At 50.0% G+C, this 5,471-nt stretch overlaps 1 pseudogene across 2 annotated transcripts; it reads right to left on the bottom strand.

The window, feature by feature from the left end:
* Window positions 1-288: 288 nt before the first annotated feature.
* Window positions 289-4,921, bottom strand: LOC307221570 (interferon-inducible GTPase 5 pseudogene; annotated as a pseudogene). 2 transcript variants are annotated; one of them, XR_013844046.1, is made up of 3 exons: window positions 4,792-4,921; window positions 4,467-4,603; window positions 289-1,580 (listed from the first exon to the last, which is right to left on the bottom strand). The product of XR_013844046.1 is annotated as an interferon-inducible GTPase 5 pseudogene (transcript). The 2 variants fall into 2 exon arrangements; XR_013844047.1 differs by lacking the exon at window positions 4,792-4,921 and having other exon boundaries at window positions 389-1,580; window positions 4,459-4,603.
* Between the last annotated feature and the right edge of the window lie 550 nt (window positions 4,922-5,471).

The raw sequence follows: 5,471 nt of genomic DNA, 5'->3' as shown, positions 1-5,471 counted from the left end.
AACAATTACAGTAATGCTTTAAGTTATGCAAGAGTTAAAATACTAGAAGAGACTAAAATTACCTCAACTTCCTATTTAACAAATGCGGAGGCTCCTGTCTAGCTGTATGCACTCCTTCAGTTTGAGTGTGTATGAGGGAAAGAAAATTCTGAAATAGATGTTGCATGGGACTTGTGATACAGAGCTAATTCTTGTTCCTAAAAAGAAAGCAAATGCAGCATATATATATATAGATAGATATAGATAGATGATAGATAGATAGATAGATAGATAGATAGACAGCTAGAGAGAGAGAGAGAGAGAGAGAGAGAGAGAGAGAGAGAGAGAGAAGGAGAGAAAGAGAATGCTATATATAAAGAGATACTATATATCAAGTACTTAGTCATCATAGTGCATCTGTTTGCTGCTAAATGGACTTTTTCCCCTCTGCCTCAAGAGCTTTGGACAAAACCCTCTGGGTGTCATCAGCAGCACCCGATATGCATTTCTGCAGCATGAAGTAGGTACGAGGAAGCGAAATCCCTCCAGACAGAAGAAAGCCAAAGATGGGGAAATGCTCCCAGTGGTGATATTCATAAGCCATCACTGAGAGTCCCACCAAGTCAGGCAGCACCCATAAAATGGCAGAGAACATTCCCAGGGACTGCATTGCTGCTTTAAGGGCTGTGCTTGTCTTTCCAACACGCTGGGCCAGAGCTGCAAGGGATCGATCGTCCAGGCCAAAGTCCAGGAAGCACCAGGACTGGAACTTACTAAACAGAAATATGGGGAGAAGGAAGGGAACTGGGCTTCTAAGAGCGACCAGCAAAACAAGCCCTTTGGTCCAAATCTTCTCCTCCACAGTGGTTTTCTTTTTCTCTAAGATAGGCAGGCAGATGCTAGGGAAGCGGCGCAGAAAGGCTTGCCTCTTCAGCCGCAAGAGATCGTTCTTCAGCGTTTCCTGCAGGAGGGGGAAGTCAAAGCAGTCGGCCTCCCAGTTGGAGACGATGAAGACTTGTGGGTCCCTCACTCCTTCTCTTACCAAGCACTCTTTGCAGTCCTCCTGGATGTGCAAGAGGACCTTCTTCTCACTGTAGTCAGATGGCCGTTGCCTCTTGGCGGCCGACAGGTCCAGGTCTGCTTTGGTGCGCACAAAGTAGAAGCTCTTGCCCTTATCTTGGATCTCACGGACCAGGTCAGAATGGGTGGAGCGGAAGCGCTGGGAGCCGACGATGACGAAGAAATCAAAGTGATTCAAATCAACCTTCTTCTCAAATTTGTCCTCCCCAAAAGTTGCCATTCCCCTTCCGGGGTGGTCCCAAAGGATCACTTGTGGAAGTGTCGGGTGTGGGTAATCCTTGACTTGGACTGTCGTCATCTGTATGCCAGTCGCAGCAGCACGCGGATCATCGGCACGAAGACCCAGCATGGCATTTATGAAGGAGGACTTCCCGGAGCCAGGCTCTCCTACTACGGCAATGTTGAGCGGAGTGCTGTTGAAAAAGTGCAGTGGTTTTGCCAGCACCTGCGACACAGCACCTGCCAATTGGCCCTGAGAAATGGCTACCTCGAAGTCTTCCACCATTGTGGATCTTGGTGCACTGAAGAGAAAGGAAGCAGGAAAATGTTAAGCGACCGGCCTAACTAGAAGCATTCATTAGTGGCATGTCCTCTGTAAAATTTCCAGCATCGCCAATATTATTATCATTTGCCAAGCAACAAAGCTTTATAGTTAGAAGGTATGAATCCCATCACATTCCATAATTCAGAAGTGAGAGGAAGGATAAAGTGCCCAAAGGTCATGGGACTTCAGGAGCTGGAGCTGGTGAGCAATAAAACACCCGTTGTCTGTGAAGTTAACTCTTTACTCAAAGAAAACCAAACAGTGCAGGCCAAGTGAACACAGCAACTCTTCCCAGTATCTCTTGCCCCAATGAAGCTGTTGCGAGGACTGTAGGTCCCCACACCCCCCGCTCTCTAAGGCTCCTTCTTCCCCAGCAACCTGAATTTCTTTCATCTTGTCTCTCATTGCTCTGCCCTCTTCGTTCCTTTTCATGTTCTGGGAGACCGGGGGGGGGGGGGGGGGGGGGGAGAGAAACTGGTTACACCACAAGGGGGAGATTCTCTGCCTCTACTCTGCCTCTTGACCCCCCTCCAGTTCTGCCTCTGATTCTGGACCGCTCTCTTCCACAGACTCTTCCTGCTCACTAAACCCTGTTGCCTCTTCAGCTTCTGACATCTTCTCCTCCTCCCAGTCTGCTCTCTCTTCTCCCTCTGACCACTCATCTCCATCCCACCCCCATCCCTTGGCTCTGAGATTCTTCCCCTAGGGTTCCCCAACTTCTGCCTCCCCCCACACCTCTGCTTCCAGCCAGCCCAACACACAGGAGCAGAGCCCAAGAGCCCTGAATATAGAGAGGGACACGAGGAAGGGGACTCTCAGCATTTTAAGAAACTGCACTTCCTAATTTTTGTTGTTGTTTTTTAGGTTGGGGAGGGACGCTGTGCCCATTACATTGATGATTAAACCTTACATGTTTTTTAGAAAGATGCAACAAAGAGTTCTCGGTCTGAAGGTGCAGAAGAAGAAGATCTGGTCAAAAAGAAGAAGGGGTTGGGGCAGTTTTATTTAAGAATGTTTTAAGAGCGCATCCTACCTTTACACACTGCATGTAAATTCTGCCTTCTTGTCATTTAAGTCAGATGTTTTCAATGTTTTTGGGTCCCCAGCTCCTTTGACCAAGTACTTTATTTCTGCGGCACCCCTGTGGGGCTCAGGAGCCCAGTTATGTCACCCCTTGCCTGCAGAGCTGGCAGCCTCTCACCCTTTTTCAAACAACCCCCCTCCTTGCTAAGTCTTCCCTCAGCCTCCTCTCCCCTTTCCTTGGGAGTCCTCCGGGCAGCTGCTGATACAGCCCCTGGTCTCTGAGCTGCCCTCCCTGCCTTCAGTAGAGGTGCCTCCTCACACTGCCCCACAGAGACCTGGGACTTGTCTGTCCATTCCCAACAGGAAGGGCTGGTGGTCTGGCTGGCTGGGCTCCCTCACCCACTTGCCTGCTTACCCTGAGGCCCCATTTCAGCTCCGGGAAACCAGCACCCCCTGGCCAGCCCCAGAGGCACCTTTCACCTGGGGATCTTGTAACCAGGGTTGCTGCCACAAACAGCTCTTCAAGCCTTTGGGAGGCAGAGACACCAGAGGGCGTCAGAGGAGAGAGGGAATGAAAGAGAGAGAGAGGCCAGTGTTGCCAACGTCACCCCTGACCACCATTCAAGGCACCCCAGGGTGCCACGCCACCCTGGTTGAAAACCACTGATTTAAGTAATTAATAACCATATACACCTTATGTGTCTAAATTCTCCACCCACTTCCCCCTCCCCCAAGCTGTACATTACAGTGGTACCTTGGTTTAAAAACATAGTCCGTTCCAGAGGTTTGGTTGTAAACCAAAACAGGTTTTACCCTAAGGCGCGCTTTCGCCAATGGGGCCTCTCCCCCCCAAAATTGGTTTTGATTCAAAAAAAGGGACAGGCACTTCCGGGTTTGACATGGTTGTAACCCAAAACGGTTGTAATCCAAAGCGGTTGCAAACCAAAGTACCACTGTATCAGCTTTCCAACGAAATGGTTTCTCTTCTCGGATTGGGGACAGTCTCCCCCCTCCTTCTCCCCAACCTGTGGAAAGACCAGACACAAATTCCTCTCCTCCTGACCCCTCAGCAAACCTTTATTTTCTTTCCCCTTCTCTCTCCCCCCCTCCGAAGTTTGTTAGGAGTGAGGGAATTTTCCTCACGCTCCTGACTGGAAATTACCTGGGGGGCTGCTGAGATTTCTTGTTGGTGTTGCTGGGAGAGGAAAGGGCAGCGGGGGGGGGGGGGGAAGCACAGAGCAGGGTTAGTGTTCGAAAGTCGGCCGGAAGTTGGGTCCTTTCTCTCTCTCCCCCCAGCCCACCATCTTCCCTTCAGGGAGGGAGAGAATGGGATGGGAGCTCTTTTCCTTCTGATCCTGGCTTCCAAGGTGAGGGAAGAGCCCGGACACGAGAGGAGGGGTTAATGAATGAGGTCTCCCTCTCCCCCCCCCTCTCCCTCCCTGCCCCAGGTGTGTATTGGGTATGCGGGCGAAGAGCAGCCGGGAAGGGAGGTTGTGTGCACCAGAAGGAGGGCAGCCTCGTAGCAGCTGCAGAGGGGGATGTCGAATGAACACGCGTCACCGCTGGAAAGGGAGACCCGAGTTGATCTGAGAGCAGTTACTTACAACTCTTAGAGTAACACCAGCTCTGCTTGCTGCTCCCTGGATTTTTCATGTTATTTATTCCCTTTGCAGCGGGTCGAAGGGCAGCCTTCTCCAACATCATCAAGAGTAAAAATAAACGATTCTGCTGCCCCCGCCTAGCAATGAGCTCAGAGTCTCCTTTAACGAAGACACGCTCAGAAAAAAACAAAAAAACACGGAAATCATCAGAGCCCCAGGAGAACTGCTCACCTCCTTACCTGCTGCCAGTCCGAATTTTTTGCAGTAAAGCTCAGTTCCCTCTTTGGAGGCTTTGCTTGCTGGTCTCTTAGGCTTTTCTCCGTCCAACTCTCTTCCTCGCTCTCGCTTTTATTCCCTCTCCCTCCCGGTCGTCGCACTAAAAAAAGGAAAGAAGAAAGCGAAAGTACGAGCGAGGACGAGATTGCAACGCGTAGTCAGAGCCGCATTCCCCGCTAGAGGGAGCTCCAAGCAGCCTGATTGACAGCAGTGCAGCTGCCTTTAAAAGGGAAGGTCCCAAAGGCTCACTCGTGAAACTTGAAGCATCCGAGATGGTTAATCCTTTACCTCTGCGGTAGTTGCCTCTGTGCCCGTCTCAGCAGCTCCCGCGTTTTCTGCACTTAAGCCCCACATGGCAGGGGGTTGATCTAGATGACCCTTGGGTTTCCTTCCAGATCTGCGATTCTACGATCCCAGATCCTAGCGGCGCGAAATGTTTTGGCACCTGCAGAGAAGAAAACAGGACGGGTCCTATCGCCTGTTTCAACTGCTTTAAGGTTTTATTGCAATTAAGCAGGACATAAATGCTGCGAAATAAACAGTGTTGTTCCACAATGCTTCCTTCATGGCTTGGATGCCTGCAGCTCACGGTCTCGTTGGTCCAACAGCAGCAACATCTGTACCATGATGTATTTATTGCTCTAAAACCTCTTCCAACAAAGCTTTATGTATAGAATGAGTCAGTGCTCATCATACTTTCTAACCCCTATTAACCAGGGCCAGTGAGGACAATCATGCAGGCACGATAAAATCTGCCACTCACTCCTGATATTTGGGTTGATCTTCTGTAATTCAGAGCAGGGCTTTGAGTGTGGCTTCCCCTGTTCTGTGGAATAGCATTCCTGCAGAGATACAACAGGAACCTGCTACCGGCACTTTCTAGAAACAACTGATGATGTTTTCATTCCGACAAGTTTTCCCAGGTGGATGAATAGGTTGCTGCCATGAGTGTCTATTTAGCATTGTTT

The sequence above is a fragment of the Podarcis cretensis genome (genome assembly GCF_951804945.1).
Source record: "Podarcis cretensis genome assembly, chromosome: 8".
In the NCBI taxonomy this organism is placed as follows: domain Eukaryota; kingdom Metazoa; phylum Chordata; class Lepidosauria; order Squamata; family Lacertidae; genus Podarcis; species Podarcis cretensis.
This window is presented reverse-complemented; position numbering and strand designations above follow the sequence as displayed.